This window comes from Crocodylus siamensis, chromosome 2 (genome assembly GCF_052110815.1).
Source record: "Crocodylus siamensis isolate JL-2025a chromosome 2, ASM5211081v1, whole genome shotgun sequence".
Taxonomy (NCBI): Eukaryota; Metazoa; Chordata; order Crocodylia; family Crocodylidae; genus Crocodylus; species Crocodylus siamensis.
The window spans coordinates 216,262,110-216,289,664 of NC_143396.1; positions in this window are offsets into that span (position 1 = coordinate 216,262,110).

A 27,555-nucleotide genomic window follows, 5' to 3' on the forward strand; every position below is an offset into this window, starting at 1 on the left:
GGAACAGCTTTCAACTCTATTTTGTACTCTCTCAGGAACTTTCATATCACCTGGAAGTGCTTCAGAACCAGACATAAAGCTACCATCCAACTATCTTCCATTTTGCTGATATCTGTTGTTTGCAAACACCGAGTGAAATGCTATTTAGATATCATGCCCACCACATTTTTAGATATTTTATAGTTCTGGAGATGATGCGGAAGCTGGAGTTTAAATTATTTACTCTTAAACCCAGAGTTTCTAATTCTTAGACTTGTCCCAGTAACACATGACGTTCAGCATTTCCTCAGAGATCTCTTGCATTCAGTATCAGAGTTCTAACTGTTCTGCATCATGTAACACAACTCTCAGCATAATACAACAACCAATTATAATGAGTTCTTAATAGTGCCTTTTTTAAGTTCAGTTTTCACACCTGTAACTCCTGGCAACCCAGCAATTGCTAACCACACTCTCAAAGAGGATATGTATTTCAGAGGCCTTTCAACAATCTAAGAGTCCCTCCAAAAGAGTTACCCACTTCTTGAGACCTACTGATAGGATCTCACAATCAGTCTTCATTGCCTCAATGTCTACAATTTATTCTGAGAACAATATATTTCACTTTAACCAGTGGGAACAGAACTCCAATAGCTGTTGAGTTACCACTTGAGGATAAGAGTCTGTGGCAAAATGTTCTTATCTAAACCAGATATGGAATTTTGTTTCACAGAGTCCCACACAGACCTAAATTCTTCCTTTTAATGCTCCTGGCTCTTACTGGATTCACATCCTGGGCATGTTGTGCACCCGTTTCCTGATTGTTCCATCTCATCATGTCATGATGACCAATGGTTCAGACAAAAGTGCAGACCCCCTCTCCCCCCACTCACTCTCACTGCCACCACAATTGCTATGAAAAATAATAGACTAATTTGTTTTAGGAATATATCATTGTTAGCAATTGGCTTGAGTCCTGAATTTGACAGCTGACATCCCTTAGAAGCTTTTGTCCTGGCAAACATAATTACAGATGATATTTTTATTATTCATATAAATGTCTACTCCTTTTTGGAACCCTTCTATAATCTTCACCTCAGTCATATCTTCTGATAATGAGTTCTACAAATTAATTATTCCTTGTCTTTAAAACTACATTTTTTCCATCCAATTTAAATATTTTGCTTTATAATTTTCACTCATTTCCCCTTCTTCTTACATTTTAAGAATGAGCAAATAGGAGCATCTGATGGACCTCCTGGCTAATGGTCATTATTATATATGATTCTTATTAATTTCTCCTCCATAAGCAGTAAATTGTCCCAGTAGCTCTTCAGTTACTTTCATTGCTCCTCTCCAGATCCTTTTTGTAGTCTTCCGGAGGTGTGATGGTGAGAACTCAGTATTCAGGATGATGATGGGCAGATCTTGGTTACAGTGTCAGATCTCAACTATGTCAAAGCTGTGCAATCCAGCTACACTTCCTGCAAATCCTGTAATATTTTCACAGCAAGTAGATGTACATTTTAGATACACATCCCAATGTGAACTGTGCTTAGTTCCTGAATCATTCATAGCATGTGGCGACCAAGGGAAATGAAAGCTCTGATTCCTAACCTCCAAAAAGTTAGGTTTAAGGGGAGATGGTACTCAATAGTAAAGTCTGGCCTAACACTTCCATATCTCTTTTAGGAACATATAGAAGAATGCAGTCTGTATCATGGCCTTTCAAGTTTCAATTGTTCTAACCAGGCAATCAAAACATGTGACAATTGAGTGACATGTGAGAAGCTTGAGTGTTGCTGTGTGTTATCCCATGTTTGTTGATACAGTGGATAAGCATTCAGGCTGGGCTTTATAGTGGAATGTCCTGTGAAATCCAATGAAAGTGAGAGCTCTTACCTTTATCAGGTTTTGGCATGGGTATTGTTTACTTTTCATTGTCAAAAAATAACTGATAAAAGAGTCAATGATATTCTTCTGGAGATTTAATGCCGGCTTGCAGACTGTGTTCCAAACCTTCTAATAATGGTCACCAAAGACAAGTCTATACTAATAATTAATATCTAGTTTGAGTTCATTCCCAAGCAACCTGAGCTTTATGACCTGTCCCTACCCCACGTATATCATATCTTGTAATCCATACAGAAGCTTGTAGCCCACATTGAACTTTAAATTTTCTTGGCTCGGTCATAAGATGGAACCTTATTGCATGGAATAATGAACCCAATGACATGGTGATCAATAGAGTTCAGGTATCCACCTATACTCTGGGAGACCTTACCTCCTAGGGCTAATGAAGCTATACTCAGATGTCAAGCCACACAGAATGTGTAGGTACACTCTTAACACTTGTAGAATGGCAGTCACATCAACTGTACATTTGGAAGGCGATAGCAGACATAGTGCCAGCCTTCAAAAACATTCAGATGCCAGTGTTGGAAATACTGTATTTATGATTGTGGCTACTACACTGTGCAAGGCACTGATGCTTGAAGCTTTCTGGATGGAGTGGATCAGAGACACCACTGAACTCAGTAATCAGTTCCCTTAGCTGTAAAGCAGCCCAATATCTAGTACAGGCCCTGGGTCTAGACCATTGATTCTCAAACAAGGTGCTGTAAGGTCCACTGAAAAGTGCCACAAGGTATGAGGTGATAAACCAGTTGTGAAAACAGAGAAAAAGTTCAGGCTCAGGCTTATTCCTACCTGGCCATTTCCCTCACCCACACTGCCCAGCCCCTCTGCAAGGGGATAATGAAATCCATTTTTTTTTAATAGAGTGTCATTCAATTCACAAAAGGTATAAAGGGATGCCTTGAATCTAGTGAAGGATATCTTGAGTCTAGGGGGTGGTGCCTTGAATCTACAAAGTTTGAGAACCCCTGCTGTAGGGAGCTGAGGGAAGTTAGGATTTCCTATCTCCTTATTTTGCCAGCCCATAAACTGAGCAATTTCTGTAGTCTGTTCTCTGCCCAGCAGTGTATGTGCTGTTTTTTCTCTGTGCAGATTTCTATCGAGTCTAGAAATTGTTTCCTGATCATTCTGAGAGTTTCTCTTTCATAGGACTTCAATAAAATCTTTTTTGAAAGCTACAGTTTTCCTCTTTTATTAAAACTTGTGTAAACTCATACAGCTAACTGAGAGAACTTTGCTAAACAGAAAACATGAATAAATGGACAAAGGGTTACTAATAGAAATACCCCAAAACAGAAATGCACATCCTAGCTAAAACCAGTAGAAAAAAACAAAGGCAACAAGGCAAAACTAAATAAGCCAACAAATAAATAAATATGTACAATGGTTCAACTAGAAAAATAAAGAATGAATTACACATCTACAACAGAAACCTTGAACAAACTAAGGACAAAATTCAACAACAAAATTAACTCTACATCACTTGCAACCTTATATATACACACACACAGAGCAGAAAATCTGAATGAAGAAAAAGTCTGAATGCAAAGTAGCAATAGCGGCAGTAATATCTGCTGCCTGCAACACTCCCCCACAATGTCGCACACCATCTCTTGTGGGCCACAGCCATACAGTGCTGCATAGAAGAGTGTTCATATCCACTCGGCACAGTTGAGAACGACTGCCATAGACCTACTGGCTAGTCCCTCTCTTTCCAAGGTCTTCCTGTTCTAGAATAAGTGTTCCTGTTCCCCATCTTTGTGGGCCTGCTACTCCCCTGCACCATAAAGCTCCTTTGCCTAGCAACATATCATTGGCAGCATTCATTGCTTCAACATTGCCACTCTGTCAGGATGTCATCTGTGGTATGCCTCGTTCTCACTCTAAGTTGCAACATCCTCTTAGTCAGGCTTGGGGGAGAAATTTGAGGGGACTGAGCTACTGCTGCCTCAGACCAGGAATTGCCTGTAATAGGATGCACAAAAATGTCATTCATTCTTTTCTTTGACATGTTAGAAATGGATTTCCCTGCTTCATCATTTCTGTGGCACAAAACTATACTTTGTAACAGATGTCATTTTAGTATACCATTCCCACTTATTTCTGAGACCAACTATACGAGGGGCTGAAGGTGGAAATTTCTCAAGGGAACAACAGGACATGTCATGGTAAATACATTTTCTGTTGCTTCTGAATTAAAAATTGATTTTTAAAAATGACATCTTCCAAAGATGTAATTTGACTGTCAGTTGTATGGAAATAGGAGTAGCAGTGGCCTTTGAGGGCTTGTTTAACCAAATAGGGCTCACTGTCTCTCTTTTAGCCTGGGCAACCCATGAAGGATTTAAACATTTTTGAGGTCCAATAATGCAGAAAGGAGGTGGCATTCCATATCAGTGGCCGTGTGTCCTCAATGCTGTTAAGCAGCATTATGGTTGCACAGCACTTATAATAATGGGTCTTGCTAGTTAACAACACAGTTAGTTTGTCTTGACAAGCAGCTTGAACTCCTACTTCATGAAAAATTTCCAGCTGTCACCTAGAAGTGGGTCAAGATTTAAGTAAGGGTCAGAAGTGAAAAAATGAGCAACAAGTTTGACCTGGTTGCACTAACTGAAACCTGGTGGGACCCTCCTCAAAATTGGGCTGTAGACATTGAGGGTTACAGATTGCACAGACAGGATAGAGTGGGGAAAAAAGCAGGGGGGGTGTCTTATGTTAAGGAACAAAATACATCCCCTATAATCAAGACGGGATCAGATGAGGGCCAAACCAAAGTACTGTGGGTCAGGATACAAGGGGGTCAGGGGGAAAGGGACTTGGTAGTGGGGGTCTACTACAGACTGCCACATGAGCTAGACCTGGAATGCTTCAGACAGCTCTCAGAGGCCGTACAGTTGAGAGATTGTCATGGGTGACCTAAACTACCCTGACATCTGCTGGGAGGAGCAGTCAGCCAAATCTAGCTGCTCATGTAGGTTCTCAACCTGCATACAGGACCTCCACCTAACACAGGAGGTATACAATCCCACAAGGGAAAATGCCTTGCTGGACTTGTTGTTAGTTACAGGGGATGACCTGGTGGGGAATCTGAAGGTACAAGGTAACCTAGGGGATAGTGACCATTGATTGATTGAATTCACTATCTGATGTGGGGTGGGTAAACTAACCAGCTGGGCTGAAGTGCTAGACTTGAGAAAGGCTAACTTCAGTGTGCACAGGTGATTAGTTAGTGAGGCATTAAAGCTGAAGAGCATTGGTGACATGGGGGTCCTGGAAGGGTGATCGTTCCTCAAGGGAGTGATCCTATGGGTACAGAAGGAGACAACCCCTTTGCACATAAAAGGGGGCAAAGGGGACAAGAACCCCTCTTGGCTGAACAGGGAAGTCTAGGAAAGCCTAAGGGCAAAGAAAGAGGTATACAGGTTGTACAAACAGTGGGGTAGCTACCAAGGAAGAGTATACCTCCCTGGCTTACACTTGCAGGGAATCAGGAAAGCCAAAGCAGGATTAGAACTTAGGCTGGTGAAAACAATTAAGGACAACAAAAAGTCCTTCTTCAGTTATACAGGGAGCAAAAGGAAGGTGCAGTGTAGCATAAGACTCCTAAAGAACAAACTAGGACAATTGGTGACAGAGAGGGGAGACAAATCTGAGCTCTTCAATGAGTTCTTTGTATCTGTATTCCTAGACACAGACTGAGACAAATCTCCCAGTTGGATCATAGATAGACACAGGAGGGACATCAGCCCACCAACTCTTAGTGCACACTTAGTGAAAGGACACTTGGTGGGGCTGGATGTGTTCAAGTCAGCAGGCCCAGATGAACTTCATTCAAGGGTGCTGAAGGAATTGGTCAGTGTCATAACAGAGCTGCTGGTATGGCTGTTCAAACACTCATGGTGCTCCATTCAGGTCTCAGAGGCCAATGTGGTCCCTATTTTCAAGAAGGGGAGAAGGGAGGAACTGGGGATCTATAGCCAGTTAGTCTCACCTCCATCCTTGGGAAAACTCTGGAAAAATCATTAAGGATCACATCTGTGGGAGCCCAGCAGGGGAAATAATTCTGAAAGGAAATCAGCATGGATTCATTGAAGGTATATCCTGACTAACCTTGTTTCTTTTTATGACCAGGTCACAAAATGCTTAGACGCAGGAGTCGAGGTAGATGTCATCTACCTGGAGTTTAAGAAGGCCTTCGATAGAGTATCATTCTGTTCTCGTAAATAAACTGACAGGCTGTGATGTAGATGATTACCTGGTCAGGTGGGTGGCAAATTGACCTAGGGGTCACCCCCAGAGAGTGGTGGTGGATGGGTCGATATCAACCTGGAAAGATGTGGGCAGTGGGGTCCCACAAGGTTCGGTCCTTGGAACAGTGCTCTTCAATGTCTTTATCAGTGACTTGGACCAGGGTGTGGAGAGCACCCTGTCCACGTTCACAGATGATACCAAATTATGAGGCAGAGTTAACATACCAGAGGGTAGGGAACAGATCCAAGTGGATCTGGTCAGGCTGGAAAAATGGGCCGACCAAAACAGGATGCAGTTCAACAAAGACAAGTGCAAACTGCTGCACCTGGGCAAAAAGAAGCACCAACATACTTACAGGCAGGGGGATGACCTTCTCAGCAGTACAGCAGCAGAAAGGGATCTTGGAGTCATAGTTGACTCCAAGATGAACATGAGTCATCAATGTGACGAAGTGATCAACAAGGCTAACTGTACTTTATCATGCATTAGCAGATGCATGACGAATAGGTCCAGGGAGGTGATGCTTCCCCTCTATGCGGCATTGATCAGGCTGCAGTTAGAGTACTGCATCCAGTTTTGGGCACTGCGCTTCACGAGGGATGCGGAGAATCTTGAGAGGGTTCAGAGGAGACCACTCATATGGTCAGAGGCCTGCAGGCAAGGCCCTACAAGGAGAGACTGAGGGACCTAGATCTCTTCAGCCTTCGCAAGAGAAAACTGAGAGGTGATCTTGTGGCTGCCCATAAATTCATCAGGAGAGAGTAGCAGGGAATAGGAAATGCTCCATTTACTAGGGCACCCCCTGGAGTAACTAAGGAATGGCCACAAATTGACGGAGAACAGATTTAGGTTGGAAAGAACTTCTTCACAGTAAGGGTTGCCAGAATCTTGAATGGGCTTTCAAGGGAGGAGGTGCTCTCCCCTACCCTGGGGGTCTTCAAGAGAAGGCTGGACAAGCACCTGGCTGGGGTCACCTGACCCCAGTGCTCTTTCCTGCCCAGGGCAGGGGGTCTGACTCAATGTCCGACTAATGTCCCTTCTAACCCTATGAATCTATGAAACGACATGCATTACACTCATCGGGAAAAGCCAAACTCCCTCTGAAGCAACTATGCCTGGTGAACTGGCCTTGTCTGAAAATCACTGACTGAAATCATTACAGCCAAATTATCCCTGGAACTGTCCTCATAAAGCTGAGACAAGAGGCACAGCAGGCAGAAAAATAGCAATGCAAACCCCTGACATGGTTTCCTGAGACATGGGACAGGTGGCTGACATTTAAAAAATCACTAAATCAGTTCTACAGAAATGATTCTGTGTGGATTGCAGAGACACATGTGATGGGGGTAGGATGGAGGGAGGATGTTTAGGCAAAATATATCAACATGCAAGCTCCTACTATAGCTTCTGCCCTGGACTGGAGCTAATTTAAATCCCACAGCAGACAACATTCACCCAGACTCTACAACTATTGGCTACTAACCAGGAAATTCCAAGCCAGCCTCCAGAAGAATAATAAAAAAATGACTGGTGATCCTTACTGGGCTGAGACTGTGTGGCATCCTCTATTGTGGGAGTATCCACAGTGTGGCTGGTTAATAGCTCTTTGGAGAACTACAGGAACATCATCAGAGATGTTCTAGGATCCTGGTAAGTTTTAGGCAGTGTCAACAACTGTTCACTCCATCATTGCAGAGGCATTCTCCTCTCCGCTGATCATAGATGCAAAGTGAAGAGTGTAGTCAGAAAAGACAAGGGGCTCAGTGTAGGGGAAACTGGTCACAAAATCCTGCTCTCCAGAATTTGGAAATCTGCATTCTTAGTGAAAAATGTGCAGTGCAGTGCACTGAGAGTGTTGTTGACCTACAGATCAGTCTCTATCTTTGGTCTCACTGGGATCAGTGCAACTACTTGCCAAAGATTTTTTATACTGTAAATGTGCGAGAAGAGAAAGGGGCACCATTGTGTTAGACATTTAATAGTAAAATGGACAAACCCTGGAGAGCAGACAATTGAGAATAATTAATAATTCTGAAGTGGTACCTGGGTGGAGGGGGAAGATGGTATAATTGATCTTTTCCTTTCAAGACTCTAAATTGTCCAACCTACACTTAATGGAGAGAGGGAGTACTTTATGGGGGTTGCCCTCCAAGTCTATGACAAAATGTAGCAGTGTTTTACTGGTTTGGTCTGGCACAACATGTCTAGTTGAGTGTAACTGAAAAGGACATCCCTGCTTAGAGTTCCTCAAGCTAAAGGGAGCATATCACATCAATTTAGGGTTTGCTTATTGAATAATCAAAGGTAGCGGCTTTATAGCTCCATAAATCCAAATGATGTTCTCTTAAAAGCCCATCAGAATATATGGGAAAGTAAGAAGGTTTTACTGCCCTCCTGAATAAATAACCATATAGTCAAAGCTCCTGATGGAAAGTGCAAAAGCAAATTGATGAATGGACATCTGCATCAGAGTAGCTGATTTTTCAAGCTAAACTCATTAAGATGTCTTAATGGTGATTGGCAAGTTTCCTCAACCACAGAGGCAAATAGGTGAGGAAGGGTCTATTTAGGTTTCTGTCATGCTGCTGATTGAGAGTGAAAAGCATGTCTAATATATTTTCAAGTAAATCTGCCTGTTCAGTAAACAAGTTCTGCTCTTTCACACAAGCAAAAATAAATGTGCTCCACTGAAACCAGGTGTTATCTGAAACATATGCTGAAACCTCAGCCTCAGGAACACTAGACAGAACTAGCGTGTCATTTTAGCATCAAGGTGTTTTGATCCTACAGAATGGACAGTGTTACCAGTGATTCCCAAAAAGTGTGCTGTGAAGCAGAAGTGTACCACAAAAAATGACACTTTATCAATATCAGACCTGGCCTGTGGAGCCACGTCATCCAACCCAGAGGGCCCCCTCTCACAGATCTGGAAATTTGCTGATGGGGGAGCAGTGGCAGTTAACACTTTGCCACCACTCCCCCACCATCAAATTTCCAAATTACATGCCATGGGATTGGGCCCCAGCTGTGCTGGCCCCATACAGTGGGACCAGGCCTCCAGCCTGTGGACCAAGCCAACACTGCTTATAGCACATTGGAGCAGCCTCCTTGAACATCTACAAGCACACTCAGCACATTCAGGATTTAAGGTATTTTAAGGACACCACTTGAAATATATTGTATAATTATAGTATATTGTATAATTATAATAATGACTAGCAAATTGCCCATCATGCATGAATCCCCGCATCCCCCATCCCCCATGTCCAGCCCCATGTGCCCTCCTCACCCCCCTGCGCCCAGCCCCATGGGTTTCCTCCACTCACTCCTGGTGAGCCCTGTGCACCGCCCCCCACCCTCTGCTGCTCCACCCCGCATCACCACCACCTCCAAGGAGCAGGGCTGAGGGGAGAGGCCAGCACCACTGGCCTCGCCCCCCAACTCCAGCCCCTCAGTCCCCACTGTCATGGCAGCATTCCCGTTTCAAATCAGCTTGCCCGACCCCTGTCTGCTGGGAAGGCCACTCCTTGGATTTGGGGGTAAGGCCAGAGTGGGGGGGATAGCACCCCATGCCACCATCACCTCCAAGGCACAGGGCTGTAGGGGGCAGGGGGGCAAGCCAGTGCTGCTGGCCTCGCCCCCTGCACTCCATCCCCTCCATCCCTAGTCTGTCACCACCACCCTCCTCTGCCTCCAAGGAGCATGGGGTGATGGGGCCACCGCCTCTGGCCTCACCCCGTCCACTCTGGCCCTTCAGTCCCCCCTCATAACAGCACTCTGCCATGTGTAGCTGTCTGTGCAGAGCACTCTGATTGGTTGCTGAGACAACAACTCAGAGTGCACATAAAGCATTACAGACAGACAGACTAAGGCTTTTATTATATTAGATGATGATGATGACAATGGTGATGACAGCATAACTCTTTTGCCAGGTGATTAACCTCAACAACAAAAGCCAGAGTAAAATAGCAAAGGATTCTGCTGAAAACGTACAGATACCCTTTATTCAGCTTCCCTGCTTCCAACCCAAATTCTGCGATCAATGTATACCTTTCCTGAAAGCCAGTAATAGGTAACACTTCCCCAATCTGGGTACACAGCATCAATTTTAGAAAATACAAACAATATAACTATCAGAATGCTAACATGTTTTAGAGGCAAGTATAGAGTAGAAGCCTCAAGGATCGGCTGGTCCAACCCTAAAAATCTTGTGGACAATTTTTGAATAAGCTGCTCATGCAGGAAGTCTCTTTCTAACCCTATCAGTGAGTATCTGACTCATGCTCTGCAGCATGAAAGTTTTATAGCCCTTCTAATTTTCGATCCTATCTTAATGCAATTGTGGCTGTTCTCATTATCCATATTTTAATTATACCAAGCTGTTGGCCTCGTGACAATGCGCTTGCTGGTTTTCCCTCACTAAAGTAATAATTCAGGCCAATAATTTATATTTATTTTTCTTCTTCATGAGATCATAGTATAGTTTATACATTTTGTATATTGTGTATTCAGAGGAACCATTTTACCTGCTGCTGAAATGCAACCAGGTCTACAGTATAACATGGCTGCTGTTTAACAGCATACAGCAACACTGAACAACAATTTAGAAACTGAATGATAAATGCTATATCCACCTGAAACTATTTAGTGTGGCATCTAAGTTAAGGGCTAGTGGCTATTTAGGTCTTAATTCTGTAGTGTAATCTATCAAGACACGAGTGTCAGGTTCTAGGATCAGAGCCCTCAACAGATTTTGAGCAAGTGTTGAAGTTCTGTGCAATTCTATGAAAATTATCCTGGGTTATTTAACAAATACAAGCAGTCAGAAAATTAGCTTTGTTTTATCTGAAACATAAAATGTCCAATAAGCTATTTCCTTTTTCTCATATTTCCTACACCCCGCTGGGTGGGGATTCTGAAAATCTAACAATATATCACTCAAATTCAGTAAAAACAACACCAATCAGGAAATAAATGGGGAACAATTTTCATTCCCAGATCAACCTACTTCAAGACTAATTTAAAAATCAACTGAAAAGTGCCATCTATTTTCACATAAGAACCCAAGCAGCTTAACATTTTTGCAAGAATGCTCCTATCTTCTATTTTATGGATGCAAAAGTATCCAAAGCAAATAAATATGTATATTTACATTATATTTTTTACAGTTTCCAACCACACTGTCTATAAAACATTTGTGCCTGTAATTCAGCAATAAGTAGGGCCAATGGAAACATTTGGATGAAAACACATTCCTGTTAAAAATGGGATTTCATATAAATTTCAGTTTTCCACAGGAGAGGATCAGTATCCAAAGAATTCTGAATGAAAAAAATCTAAAGAAAACATTTTGCTTCAAATCACAACATATTTTAATTTTTGTCAGCCCTAACAACACATGGTTTGTTCAGTCAAATCAGCAATAGTTTCTGTATTTCTCTGGGATGCTGCTGTTCTCATTTGGAGATAGAGTGGTAATCCTCATTTTCCCTTAAAGGCCATTCTTTCCTACTGGAGTCTCTCCCAGTACCTACTGTGGTTTCTCCCATGACTAAGTCACTGCAGCGTATCATGAGGCATTTGCTAACTGATTTTTTTTGTTCCTGAAGTCTTTTTTCCCACAGAAAGTATTGACATAACAGTTCCTCAAGATGAGATCAAAAGTCAAAGTATCTCAATTTCTCATAAGATCAAAATTCTGCTTTTTAAATCAGTTTTAGTAATACATGAACGTACTCTCTCTCATAGTAAATCTAAATATCCTTTCTTCTGCTTCAGATCAGCAAGAGAAAGAAGATAACTTCTTGAGTTCCTTTCCAGCCTTATACATCTATTATTTCTGTGTAATACTTTTTAATGTGTAAGAACAATATCAGAAAACACTCCCCAGAATATTTCACAGGAAGTTCAATGTGTCCATTCTTGGACAATGAAAAATAAAAGGTAGTAGATTTTTAGCCACAAGGACCCTATCTTTTCTAACACAATAACAAAATGCTATCTGTGGACAATGTCTATAGTGCTCTCAGAGCACAAGGGATTGGTTGTACCAAAAAAAAAATGACATGAGCCTGGTATAACTGTGGATATTTAAGATTCATTCTGCCTCAAAGAAATGGTTTGGGAAAGGATCATCTTAGAGGAGTCTAAAATTCAAATAAACAAGTGAGACCAGTGTATATATAGCTTACATGAAAGAAGTCAAATGTATTTATACACTTGGATCACTGGTAACACTAGAGCATGATGCAATTTCAGTCACTGGAGAGAAAAGTAAAATTAAATTAGGCACCTAATTTTTAGCTGAAACTGACCCTGAAGTAGCTGTTAGTCTGTGGCATAGAGCCCACAAAAAGTAATAAGATGTCCATGCACTACAATCTTGACAAACAGAGCCTCAAAACTGAACCCACCAAACTAGAAACCCCTTTTGAAAAACGGAATTTAAAATCCCAAACAGACAATGACCATAAAAGTGCAGTTCCTAGCTCAGAAATTGCAGGCAGACAAATAAGGTGGCTGAACCTGAAATTTTAGCATTAAATGGATGCTAATAAGACAATAGGGAAGTAATCAATATTACTAACAGTCTGACAACATTTTCTTCATAATGAAATATTATGTTGCAAACACACACAGCCTTTGATCCATTACCTCCTATACTGGACTGGCAGCTTTGGAAACTATTTCTATGAGCTTTAGGAGTGAATTTGATCTTTTGCCCATTAGACCTGTCTTGGTCAATATGAAAGACTCTTAATAATGAAGCTTAGTGTGAGTAGTTGCCTGTTAAACTTTTGGTGGGTGATGTTTGTTTCAAGATTTATCCAAAGCCCCAAAATAAATACTTTATAGTAACAATAGCTAGCTCTTCTATAGCCTTTTTTATCAATAGATCTCAATGTACTTTACAGTTGATGTTAATATCATTGTTCCAATCTCATGAATGAGGCAATTGAAACCCACAAAAAGAGGTTGCTTCCCCAAGGTCACTTAGCAGATCCACGGTACAGCTTGGAAGTGAACCAAGGAATCTTGAGTCTTAGTCCAGTGCACTATATGTTTCCTTGTGGTTTGCGGGATTCATCCCCATATAGATGCTGATTAGGGCTGTGCGAAGTTTCAGTCACTAATTCGATTCAGAGGAAATTCGACTCAATTCAGAAGCCAAATCCCCAAATCTGAATTGAATCAGAAGACCCATTAATCTCTCTGAACCAAATCAGAAGCCTCCAAATCAATTCAGAGAGATTCAACTATTTGGCCATAAACACAGTTTTATATGTTTTTTCTACATACCTCAAGGTACCAGGCAGGGGTCATGAATGCTGAGATGGTGGAGCAGATGGAGTATTCCACAGGAGTACGGGGGGTCCCCCACATGCTCAGGGGCAGACCTGTAAGTGGACCAGAAGTGTTACGGACTCAGAGAGATATCAGAAAAAATACCCAGTAAGGATCTTAAAATTATGTTTAGATGACATACCAGAACTCTCACCCAAAATGTGAACCTCGGCTGATGTTTATAAAGTCATCTAGTTGGAGTTTCATTAAGTTTTGTCTTGTGACAAATATATTCAATTGTCTAAGCTCTACTTACTTTATCTAAGATCAGAATCATAGATGAAAAATCACTGCAAGAGAATCTTTAAGTGGGCCTGCAAATCCCAAGATTTCCATAAAACGGCATAAAGAAAGTTGAATTTATAAGCCAATACCAAAGAGAGCAGTGAAACATCTCCACAGGAGGCAAACTGTATTTTGCTCACCTTAGCGTGAACATTTACTTTCTTTCTGTAAATAGGCTCTGACCATGCTTTTGTGTCAATTTTGTATCCTACATTTCAGATCTCCCCAGTTTCTTCTGAAAGAGATTTCATATACTCTGATGTTTTGACAGCTTCAGAAGTGTACCAGGTTAAATCTTTATATCTTCCCATCTGTCTTTATCTTCTGCTGCATAAAATATCAACTCCAACTTGCATAAGCCTAATGAATAACAGATAATTACTCTGAAGTATAGTTCCCCCTCCACCTCTCCTAGGGTATGTACAGAAGTTATACTTTTTGTGCAATGATGCCACCAAAAGTACACTGTAACCATAACATAACAAACATTCAGGGCTACAGAACAGTTTTAAAATGGTGCATGATGTAAAAAGTTAACCCTCATCTGATGTAGTATCAGATGAAGATGGTCTAGGGCAGAGTCCCTAAGCAGACTTGTGTACAGGTTTGCATTGAGAGTAAATTTCAAGTGATTCCACTTTCAGCCCAAGGACCTTTGAAGGGTTGGGCTGGTGCTTATGGGCGAGCACCAGTCCAGCCCACCCCGGGCTGTCATAGAGGAGATCAAAAAAGCTCTGTCTCCTCCCTATGCAGCCAGATGGGGTGGAAGGGATCCTCTGCTACCATGCACTGCCCCCTCAGCTGTCCCTGCTGGGGTATTGGAGGGGAGCCAGGCTCAGCCTGCATAGCAGGGGGGGCTCTGTTCCCCTCCTCTGCTCCAACTCCAGCTGCAGGAAAGCCAAGCCAGCAGCTGTGCCCTGCTGGTGTCAAAAGGCTCAGGCAGAGGAGGCAGGGGGGAGGGAGCCCCCCCCCCACCGTGCGGGCCTCCCCCAAGTTATCCCAGCTTGGATATTGGGGGAAGCGGGGCTGAGTCCATGTAGTGGGGGGGTTCTCTTCCCCCACCCTGGCGCCCCAGCTGAGAAGCTAAGTCATACAGCTCCAACGAAAACACAGAGCTGATGCAATACAACATTCTTATCTAACTTAGCATTTTATACTGCTACTCATTACCACAGTCAGTGTAGGGTGGTTACTAAAGGAAGTTTGGTGTGGGTAACAGCTAGAGATGAATTGTTAAAATATTCAGATTGGATCTGGAACCAGTTTCTGAAATGATCAGATCCAAGTTTTTGAAGTTATTGGTCTGGCCTTTTAGGAGGGTATGGTCCCGTTTCAAAATTGAGTTGAAAATGTAGATTTGGCTTTTAAAATGTATAACCCCTAACATTTGTATTAGCCCTGAATTTGTGCAGAGTGTTCAATGCGGTAAACAATTCACGGCATGTGAACGCTGCCTAATTTGTTATCAGTCATTGTATCTAATTTTTTTGTGGTTTATTTGTCATCATATTTAGTTATTGTCCACAGTCATATTGGTTTGTAGCCCTAAAGGGATCAGCTGGAACATAAATGGAGTGCTGACATGCCATAATTTCTATTAGATAACATGGGCACAGTTGTGCTGCACCAATAAGCAACCTGCTGTGTCCACACATTTGCCATGCTTCAGTCTGCTAAAACTTTATTGGGCACAGTAGGGAAACTCAATTAATATTGGGAATAACATCACCTAATGTCACCCAAGTTGCATTCAATTATTTTGTTTTAATATCTTTATTTTTAATCACAAGTTGACCTACAACAATGGGCCAGTGCCCTTCCAACAGTTCTTTAGTATAATGTCAGACCTCCACTGGAGATTCACAGGCTGGAGCTTACTGCCTTGTCATCAGTTGTAACCCTATCTCTCCTCCCCACAGCAACTCTGTTGCTGTGAGAGGAACTAACTGAATATAGAAATGTGGTTACTCAATGGATTTTTGCTTCTGAGGGGCCCCATTAAAATTACTCTTTATTTATTTACATTTATTATCTATGTACTTTAAAATTTGTCCAACTTAGATTCCAGGCACCTTGACCCATTTTAAAAAAAGGTAGTTACTATGTTAAAAATCAATTTAGCCAGCAGCTGCATTTCACTTCAGAATCACAGAATAAATGAAGCATTAACTAGAGATGAAATCAAAATATAAACCATGCCCTTCTGTATTGGGCCTCTCCTTCCTCTAAATTACAACTAGATAGATGGAACTTGTACAGGTCTCATGTATAAAGCAATGAAGGTCAAAAAATTCTATTTCCAAGTAAGGAAATGCAACTCCATAATTACCTGTATTTGATAGGATGGCTGGGAGTTTCCTTTCACAACTAAGCCCTCAGCTAAATACCCAGAGTGCTCCCAGTTCACCTTGTAACATGCACACAAGTTTAAATTCAGCCCTATGCAAAGCTCAAATTCAAAGCCTTTGCAGTACATAAGCATTCTGCTGTGCAATGAAGATCTTGCTGTGTAAATACCACTGAAATCAGCACCACTACTCTTGTGAGTAAAATTTAAAAGGACATGTCTCTGGGACAGAAAAACCGTGTTCACCCCAAGTAAGCTGTAGAGGTCATCCTACATAAGTTGTCTATAAAGCAGGAGATTTTCAAAGAGACAATGTATATATAATTACTTGGGCTGCTCAAAGCTTCAGTCTGTGATTTAGATCTGGAAAAGATTTGGATGATTTGGAGGCCGAATCTGCGAGTCTGAATCAAATTGCTAGCTGCTTTGGGCTTTCCAAATCAATTCAGAAAAGATTCGGCAAAGATTCGGCAATTTGGAGATTCAGAGGACTGTCTGTATGGGGAAACAGAAACTTAGAAGAGGGAGGGAGAGCAGGGAGCAGTGGCAGGGGGGAAACTGACATGTCTAAGTGGCCAGTGAGCATAATTTCTCTCTGGCTGCCCTTCCAATTACGGTGTCTGGGGGGAGGAACACAGAAACAGCATAAAAGCCTTTGTTTGTAGGCTTGCTGTACCTTTTGTGAGCTGTTTCTGCATGAGCAAGGTACTGTGCTACCTGGCTTGCTTCATAGTCATGAGCTTCCAGGACAAACTTGGAAGTATGGGCTGGAGCCATGGGGAAGAAAGAGGCCCCAGGTCCTAAAACTGCACTCTGCTAGGGTTGGGGAGGCCTGGCAGGACTGCTGGTGGCACAGTAGCCCCAGGAAATGCCAGGACCAAGGATCCCAGTGGTGAAAGGCGGGTAGCAGGTGCCATAACCTCCAGCTACCACACACATGCACACAGACCTTGCTGGGGAAAACCCAGACCTGTCACACCTTTGACAGGCCTGAGGCTTGCTGGTTGCAATGGAGTTGTGAGGCTCCAGGTGAGCTCAGCCTAGCTGCCCGGGATGCCAGGTTTCAGGTTGAAAAACCCTTTGTCAGGCTGAGGAAGCACCTGCAGTTGGTCTGTGTGCGCGCTGTTCCTGGATGGAAAGAACACTAAAGCAGCCAGAGGCTGGCATGCAATGCCAGCAAGAAAGCGAGTCAGTGAAAATGGAAACAGGTATCAGGGGGTGAGGGACAGGCTGGGGTGGAGGGAAAGGAGGATGTAGCAGCTCAGGTAAAAGTGGAGAGGTACCTGGGTAGTCAGATGTCCGGTAGGTTGTGGTGTGTCAGAATTCCAATGTCTATATTGAGTCCATGTGTTTCTGTACCTAGGAGGCTGATGAAGCTTTTATGGATATTAAGCCAGATATGATTAACACAGCTTTTACCCTGCTGTGCCTTAACACACACACAGTGTCACCTATGCCTTTTACAGTTAAGGCGACCACTACTTTAAAATGAGGGCTACCAGGCTCTGGAATGGGCTCCCACGTGAGGTGGTACTCTTTCCTACCTTGGGGGTTTTAAAGAGTAGGCCAGACATTTGGCTGGGGTGATATGACCATGGCATCCATTCCTGCCTGGGGCAAGGGGTCGGACCTGATGATCTGTCCCTTCTGACCCTAAGCACTATGATACTATGTCATGAGTTTTGCTTGTCAGCAGCTTGCGGTGCTGTTTCCCAGAAACCCTTGCACCTGTCATCTTGAAACTTGGCAGGGTTTATGCTCTCAGCAGGGGCTACCATCCCTGAAAGGTGCAGCTGAATCAGACAAAAAAACAACAGTTACAGATTTTTCACTGATTCCCGCATTATAGCCTATGGCCAAATCTCCAAATCGACTCCTAATTGAAGCGGAAACCAATTTGGAGCTCTGAATCAAACCACTGGCATCTGAATCAGCCGAATCTGAACCCAAATTGAATCATTCCCTATTCACACAGGCCTAATAATTACCCACTTTCGTTGGGACAACTGGACCTCTAACTGCCTTTTTTCTTTAAAACATCCCCTTTAAACCACATAGTCTTTATTATGCTCTGCATATTAAGAAGGACTTCATCAGATACGATTAACAGAATAATTAAATAGACTATTAAATCAACCTTTACTCCCTCCTTTTGCAAAATTGGGTGTCTTTGATACCATGGGCCAGATTTTGAGCTGTCATAATTCAGTGACACTGATTTAGCCCAGCTGAGAACCTCATCCCATTAGTGGTTATGGCTCCAAAACAAATAAAACAATCTCTAAATATTATTGAAGATACTATAGCTTATATTTTTGTTTCACATAAGGTCCAGGATGAAAACCAATTGCTGTGTACCCTGTTGGGAAACTGAGACTGTCTCCTTCCCAGTGATATAAAGCTCTCATTTCTTGCTTTCATGATGATGAGATGCAAGATGCTTTTGAATCTGGTCATCTTGAACTATGAATTTACTGCCTTCATTAATAACGGAGAATGCTCATCCCTTTTCATTGACTGATGATGATATTTCTCAGTCAAATAATATAAAGCACACAATGTCCCTAAACTTGTTCCATTTCTTCTGGGATTTTTGCTACATTTCTACAGGAGTCTGAGTTCTGAAATATCACTAATGCATTGCTATCCATAAAACCTAATCACTTTAATTCACAAGAAGCAAAATAAAATTAGTGACAGCTTTAGCCCTAAGACACTTTATTTCAAAGCTTCTGGAATATACACTGAAAGCTGCCCTAAGGACCCCATCTTTTGTCTGCAACCCCATCTCTTCAGAAAGCATTGAAATGTTTCCTGCATGCTAGGCACATCTACATGAGGCATTTACTACGGAGCTGACTAGTTAGCTCTGCAGTAAAACATCAGCGTCTACATATGTGCCCCTGTTCAGGTGCAATAACCTAATAAATGCCAGCATAGGACAGTACTGCCCACAGAAGTATTATCCTACAACAGAGTTCTTTAATGCACTGCAATGCATGTGTAGATGCCGACGGGGCTGGCTGGGGCATGAGGGTGCTTCAGTGCATGGGCTGCCTGCCAGGCTAGCCCTACACTGGAGCATCCTTGTGCCCCAGCCAACCCCTCCACAGCATGTTTAGATGAGCTGGAGCAGCCCTGAACTGGAAGGTTGACCCCCAGGGCCCCCTGACATTAGGGGCTGCTTCAACCCAGCTAAATGTGCTGCAGGTACTGGGTACTAGGGCTGTGCGAAGCTTTGGGTGGTGATTTGATTTGGAGGAGATTTGACCCAATTCGGTGGCCAAATCTCCAAATCCAAATCAAATCAGGGGACCAATTTAAAGGTCCAAATTGATTCAAATCTCTTCAAGTCTTTGGCAAAGTTTAGGAGAGTTTTGATGATTCAGGCAGTCCCTGGTGGCTGCAGCAGGAAGCTGCTGCTGACTCCAAACTGGTAAGTACTGCCAGCCCCCCAACCCTTCTGTTCCCTCAGCCTCCCCCATGGCTGCCCCCCCGCCTCACTTCTGGTACTTAAAAAAAAAAAAGAAACCCAGTGGTCACCAGGTGCTGCTGGATGGGGGGCAAGCCCCACTTCCCCCCACTGCCCCACACTGCACAGGGGGCTCTGCACAAGCCCCCTGACCCTCCCTCGCTCCCCCAGTCCACCCACAGGTACCCCACCCGGGGCCACCTCTGGCCCTTTAAGGAAAAAAAAGCTGAGAAAAGCCCCAGGACTCTCCGCTCCTGCAGTGGCCTTGGGGTTTCAAGGGCTCATAAAAATCCCCCCACATGGCATGGGGCAATGCAGGGCAATGAGGATTACTCGCCGCCAACAGGAGCGGTGAGTCCCAGGGTGGGGTTCAGGTTTTTTTTTCTTAAAGGGCCAGAGCTGGCCCAGGCAGGGCACCCGTGAGGGGGCTGAGGGCGGGGGGGTCAGGGGGCTCATGTAGAGCCCCCCACACAGCATGAGACAGTGGGACGGCAGCATGGATCGCCCCCTACCCAGCAGCACACGGTGAGCACCAGTGCTTTTTTTTAAACAAGTCCTGGAGCTGGGGCGGGTGGGACAGACATTGCTGGGATGCGAGAGGGGCAGGGGATGGGCCTGGCTGATTCAGAGATTTGGAGATTTGGCAGCAGCAGAATCTCCAAATCACATTAAGCCGAATCAAATTGGGACAGTGATTCAAATCACTGAATTGAATCACTGTCCCCTGAATCAGTCGAATCTGAATCCAAAGCGAATGCTAGCTGCTTCGCACAGGCCTACTGGGTACATATGCAAATGGAACACCCAGGAGCAATAAACTCCAAAATAATCTGCACCAGAGTTTATTTGGGTGTGTTAATTGCATATGTGTAGATATGCCTGCTAAGTATTATTTTATTCTGCTTATTTGATTCTAATTTGTTTAATCGGTTTTTAAAAAGTTGATTTTGGTAACTAAGTTTTGCTGAATCCTTGACTGATGGCTTAAGAAAGTTCTCACAGTCTTTGTGTGATATATTTTACATTTACATAAATCACATTTGTCTGTGCATACATATTATATACTATCATAACTATACGCCTTTACAGTGGGTAAAGTTCCTAGGTTCAGAAGGTGTTAGGCATGTCTATAAGCATCTTCACTTTTGGGTACTTATCTATAGATAAGATATAGTTATAGATACAAAGGAGAGGTAAAACATGAATTTCACGTGGCTAAAGAAGTTAAAGACAACAAGGAGAGGTTCTGTAAATATACTGGCTAAAAAAGAAGGACCAAGCAATCAGTAGGTCTACTGTTAAATAACCAGAGTGAATTCTTAACAGAAGATGCAAAGAAGGTAGAGCTGCTTAACAGCTACTTTGCCTCAGTTTTCACAGGAAAAATTAGACTGCAATCAGGCAGCTAATAAAAATTATTTGTATAAGGTACAGGACAAACTGAGGGATGAAATAACAAAAGAATCTATCAGAGTGCTTTTACTAGGTCTGCGTGAATTAAAGTCCTTAGGACCTAATGAACTTCATCCCAAGGTGCTGAAGGAATTGGTAGAGGAGATGTCAGAGCTCTTCACAATAATATTTATGACATTGTGGGAGACAGGTACCAAAGGATGGGAAAAGAGCCAGCATAGCACCCCTCTTTTGAAAAAAGCAAAAAGGAGAACATGAGGAACTGTAGGTTGGTTAACCTCACTATAGCATATGATATAAGGAAGTTTATTTGCAAGCATCTAGAGAAGGAGAGGCTAATCATGACCAGCCAGCAGGGATTTACTATGAACAAATCATGCTAAATAAAATTGATCTCCTTCAATAACATAACTAGTTGGGTGGATGTAGGGAATGTAGTGGATATGGTATACCCAGACTTCAGCAAGGCTTTTAACAAAATCACATATGACTTTCTTATAAATTGGAGGAATGTGGGCTAGGCAAAACTATTATAAGGTGGATGGATAATTGACTCAATAGTTGCAAACAAAGGGTAATTATAAATGGATATATCTCTGAACGGCAGGATTTTTTAAGTGGAGTCCCACAGGAGTCTGTCCTGGATCCAGTGTTGTTCAATGTGCTTATTAATGAATAGAGAGATACTTGAACACATTTGAGAGACACAAGATTTGGAAGGAGTGCAAACACACGGAGGACAAGAGTGCAATTCAGAAGGATCTTACAGAATGGAAAGCTGAGCTAAAGCTAACAGGATAAAGTTCAGTGCTACATCTTGGAAAGAATGATCAAAAACACATGCAAAACAGGTGACCACTGGCTTGATGATAGCACTACAGAGAAGGATGAGGACATCTTGATGGATCACAGATTCTGTATGAGTCTGTAATGTGACACAGCTGCACAGAAGGCAAATACAGTTTTGGGCTGCATCGATAGAAGCATTAGGTACATGACATGGGAGGTCATAGTGCCTTTTTATACAGCACTGGTTAGGCCTTATCATAGGTGACGCATAGGAAGGGCGCAGGGAGGGCATGAGATTGGCCGCCACTCACTGAAACCCTGTTTATCACCAAGGTTCCCCACCTCCCCCAGTCTCAGGAGGCACCAGTAATTCATGAGCCTTATCTAAGGGCACTTATACATGTGATGATCTTTACCATTTAAAGCAGACTAAAGTCATTAATTAATACACATGCCAGAACTTAGAGTGCTTTTAAAGTGGCAGAAGTTGCCTTAATTAAGTTGTCAGGGGTGTGGTTTGCAGTCTGGGTAGTAGTGGTCATGTGACTGTACTCCTCAATGTCTGTACTCTCTTCTGTGTCTTCCAAGTCCTCCCCTTAATCTGCCCGTGGAGAGGCATGCTGCTGCAGATTCAGGGGTGGAGTGAGCAACATGTCCCCTGGTTCAGTCTGGATGTCTTGAAATGACTCTGCCAGGATTGGTAGCAAGGGAGTGGTCTCATTTATCACCATCTCCACATTGTAGACTCTTTGTCTATGGTCCCCAGGCATGAAGCTGTCATCATGTGCATTTGTCGAGGTCACAGTCCCAACGTTGTTCTCATCCTCATGGTGGTTCAAAGCCTTTAGTGCCTCCTGCTCTCCTGTAGTGCCAAATGTTTTAATTGCCTGGCAAACCTCCTTTGATAGTATTTGTGGCAGCTCCTTGTAAAATGCAGATGTTTGCTTTTTTGCTCCAGATCTGTTGTTGGCACCTTAGGCCCAGTAAAAGTCACACGTCATCGTCTTGATCTTGCAGCAACACTGCTTAAAGTCTCTGCTATGGTCACAAAGCTGCATCTACTCCACCATGTAACAGGAAGATGCTTTTGTTGCAGTGGCCCTTCTCCATCAGGCTCTGGATTTTCATTTCTCCACATGTGTCCAAGAGGTCTTTCAGCTCCCCCTTGTCCCAGTTGTGTTCCTGGGGGGTGGCTGAGGAGTTTGAGTGTCTGCACCTTCCCTGAGTAGCACTGATGCCTGCCCATTTCTAGCTTCCACGGCTGATTGAAAGAAGGTCTGGCTTTGGTAATGCTCACCTCTCACAAAGCAGTAACTGCAGGACCTGATTCTGACAATGGTAAGAACCACCATACCCTAGCCTGGGTGAGAATTTGAACTCTTGCAACACAATACAGTCAGCCAACTGCAACCCACACACATTAACGACCGTTAATGGGACACTCTTCCACCTGATTATTTCTTAGATACATGCCATTCACCACACACACCCCACCCCTCATTCTCTCTCATTCTCGCCCGCCACGTCTTGATCTTATGAAAGTTAAAGGGAGGTTGCCTTTCATCCTCCTGGTCATGGTTCCTGCTACCTAGATCCTTGCTTATACAATGGGGTTCTGAACACCCCAGCCTTATGGGCTATGCATGGCTCCAGCCACCGCTGTACCACGCCCCAAGCCTCGCAGAGGTACCAGACGTTGTTTGGTCTGTCTTACTCTCTGCGCCCTCTCTAGCGCTCGGGCTCTCCACAACCCTTGTCTTTCTGCGCCCCACAGGTGCTATGGCTTCCGCAGCCTTGTCTCAAAAACGTTCCCATGGCTCCCCTATGAGGCCTCCTCCATCCCCTTATAGCCTCACCCAGTCTTCCAGTTGTAAATCGTCAACGCAAATTCAAGCCCTTTGGCTGTAACGTAAACCTAAGCATGAAATTACATTTGCATTGTAGCAGGGCACTGAGGTGCCTGTTGGTTGTGGAGCAGTAAGTGAGGAGACCAGCTGCGGGTTGCTAGGGTAACCAGTGGGAGCCAGCTGACCAGAAGGGGCAGGGTCTGGCTCCCATATAACTCCCAGGCTGAAGCCAGGCTGGGAGTTATATGGGAGCCAGGCCCTGCCCCTTCTGGCACAAAGAATGTTCAGCACCAGCACCAGTCAATCACCATGCCATTATTGGTTACTTCTCAACCATGCCATTATTGGTTCTCACCATGCCATTATTGGTTACTTCTCAACCATTTTCAAAGTTCACTGTGCCTCAAACTGATACCAATGGGGATTTTGCAATGACACAAGTGCCCTTGCAGGCAAGTTCAAACCATGCCCCACAGTGTTGATTTATGTCCATTTACAGTACTACCTGGTGGCCTTCAGGATCTTCACACTGGTCACTGGTAATAACATTACCTTCAGATAGCTGAAACAATATGCAGGAACTGCATACGCTATTTAGTAAACAGACAGACAAAACAGACTTCCCTAGTAATATGACCTATTTTTTGTAAGATTCCTATTTAAATTTTAACTCATTGAAGGATTGCTGCCTAGACAGGCTGGTCACCTGTTATACTTCCCATTCTTCTATTACATGGGGATAACTTGCCCTTAAAACTGCCTTCTTAAAATAAAGTCAGATCTCCTGGACCCCTTTTACTCTCAGACTTGCCTCCCAAGGAAACCTTCCCACCAGCTCTCTGAGCTTGTTAATATGCTTTTCTGAAGTCCAGTGTCTTTATTCTGCTTCTCCCCTTTATTCCTCCCTTTAGGAACTTGAACTCTACCATTTTGTGATTGCTGACACCCAAGTTGTCTTCCAACTTCATATTCTCAAGCCATTTTCTCTTGTTTGGGAGAAGTAAGTCAGGAAGAGCTTCCCCTCTCTACCAGGAGTTCACCAGGAAATTGGCCAGGGCCACATGTTCCCAGTCCATGTTTGTCGTGGGAGACTTCAACTACCTGGACATCTCATGGAAAGAGCACTCAGCCAAATCTGAATGGTTGCAAAGCTTTCTCACATGTGGATGAGCTCTATCTGATGTAAGAGGTCTACGGGCCATCAAGAGACAGAGCACTGCTCAACCTGATACTGGCAATGGGGAATGACCTTCATAGTTTCATAGTTTCATAGTTAGTAGGGTCGGAAGGGACCTGAGCAGATCATCAAGTCCGACCCCCTGCCATGGTAGGAAAGAGTACTGGGGTCAAATGACCCCAGCAAGGTGATTGTCTAGCCTTGTCTTAAAGACCCCCAAGGTAGGAGCCAGCACCACTTTGCTTAGAAGTTGGTTCCAGATCCTAGCCGCCCTGACAGTGAAGTAGCGCCTCCTGATGTCTAATCTGAATTTACCCTCTGCCAGCTTGTGACCATTATTTCTAGTCACTGCTGGTAGTGCTCAGGGGAACCCCAATGTCTTCTCATCCCCTCTGACTACTTTGTAACAGGCCACTAGATCCCCCCTCAGCCTTCTCTTGTGGAGGCTGAACAGGTTCAGGTCCCGTAGCCTTTCCTCATGCGGCCTGCCCTGCTGCTCCCTGATCATGCAAGTCGCCCTCCTCTAGACCCACTCCATGTTGTCCACATCCCTCTTGAAGTGCAGCGCCCAGAACTGGACGCAGTACTGTAGCTGCAGCCTGACCAGTGTCGTACAGAGGGGGAGTATCACCTCCTTGGACCTGCTTGAGATGCATCTGTGGATGCATGACAAGATGCGGTTGGCCTTCCTGACTGCATCCCCACACTGCCAGCCCATGTTCATATCGGCATCAATGATGATTCCAAGATCCTTTTCTGCCTCTGCACTGATGAGAAGGGAGTTCCCCAGCCTGTAGGTATAGTGCTGGTTCTTCCTCCCCAGGTGCATCACTTTGTACTTGTCAGTGTTGAATCCCATCCTATTCTTGTCCACCCACCCCTGTAACCTGTCTAGGTCCAATAGTAGCCTATTCCTACCCTACAGACCCTCTATTCCAACCCTACTAACCTTATCAGTGACCTAACGATTGAAGGGAAGCTGGGTGACAGTGACCACAAGCTGATCACCTTCACCATGTACCATAAAGCTGGCAAGTCAGTCAGCAATACAGAAGTCCTCAACTTCAGGAAAGCTGACTTTGACAAGTTCAGGAAGCTTGTCAGTGAAGCCCTAAGGGACCACAACCCAAACGGGAGGGGAGTTAAGGAAGAGTGGTCGCTCCTCAAGGGAGCAATCCTGGATTCACAAGCAAAGTCAATCCCATCTAGGAGGAAAGGCAGCAAAAGGGCACAGCAGTCCCCTTGGCTCTGCAGGGAACTAGCAGACCTCCTGCATCTGAAAAGAAAGGCCTACAAAGGATGGAGGACGGGATGCACGTCCAAGGAGGAATATTCTGCACTGGTCCGAACCTGCAGAGAGTGAACCCAAAAAGCCAAGGCTGCGACTGAACTCCACTAACTACAAGTATCAAGGACAATAAAAAGTCATTTTTTAGATACGTGGAGAGCAAGAGGAAAAGCAAGGAAAAGCACTGGACTCCTGCTAAACCAGACAGGACAGTTGACAACCAACGCCCAGGAAAAAGCCAACTTGGTAAATGGGTATTTTGCATCAGTCTTTCACCAGTCCCATGGGATGTCCCTGCCCATTACGAGACGGGAAGGCCTGGGTGAGGGAGTTTCCTTACCCTCCATCAATGCTGACCTTGTAAAGGAACACCTTGAGAGGCTGGATGTCTTCAAGTCAGCTGACCCTGACAGCTTACACCCCAAGGTACTCAAAGAGCTGGCAAGCATCATAGCTCAGCCCCTGGCACGGATCTTTGAGAACTCCTGGTGCTCTGGTGAAGTGTCTGATGATTGGAAGAAGGCAAATTTGGTGCCTATCTTCAAGAAAGGGAGAAAAGTGGATCCGGCAAACTACAGGCCCATCAGCCTGACCTCTTTCCTGGGGAAGATCCTAGAAAAGATTATCAAAGAGACCATTCTCAACAGATTGGCTGATGGCAAAATCCTGAGGGATAGCCAGCGTGGGTTTCTTGCGGGTAGGTCTTGCTTGACCAATCTTATTTCATTTATGACCAGGTGACCTATCACCTGGACAAGGGGGAAGAGATTGATGTCATATATCTTGACTTAAAAAAAGTCTTTGATCTCATGATCACCTTTTAGCAAAACTGGCCAACTGTGGCCTCGGCTTCACCACGGTCTGCTGGCTGGGGAATTGGATGTGTGGTCGGACCCAGCAGGTGGTGGTTGACGGAAGTCAATCATCGTGCTGCGCTGTGACCAGTGGGGTCCCTCAAGGCTCTGCCCTTGGACCTATATTATTCAACATCTTCATTAATGATGTGGACATTGGCATTAGAAGTGGACTGGCCAAGTTCAACGATTACATCAAACTTTGGGGTAAAGCATCCACACCTGAGGACAGGAGGGTGATCCAGGCTGACCTTGACAGGCTCAGAAAATGGGCGGATGAGAAGCTGATGGTATTTAACATGAAAAGATGCAAGGTTCTCTACCTTGGAAAGAAAAACCCGCAGCATGCTTATAGGCTTACCAGTACTACGCTGGCTAGCACTATGGATGAAAGGGTCTAGGGGTTCATGATTGACCACAAGATAAACATGAGCCTTCAATGTGATGCTGTGGCTAGTAAAGCAAGCAAAACACTGGCTTGCATTCATAGATGCTTCTCAAGCAAATCCCAGGACATCATTCTCCCATTGTACCCAGCCTTCGTGAGGCCGCAGCTGGAGTACTGCATCCAGTTTTGGGCTCCACAATT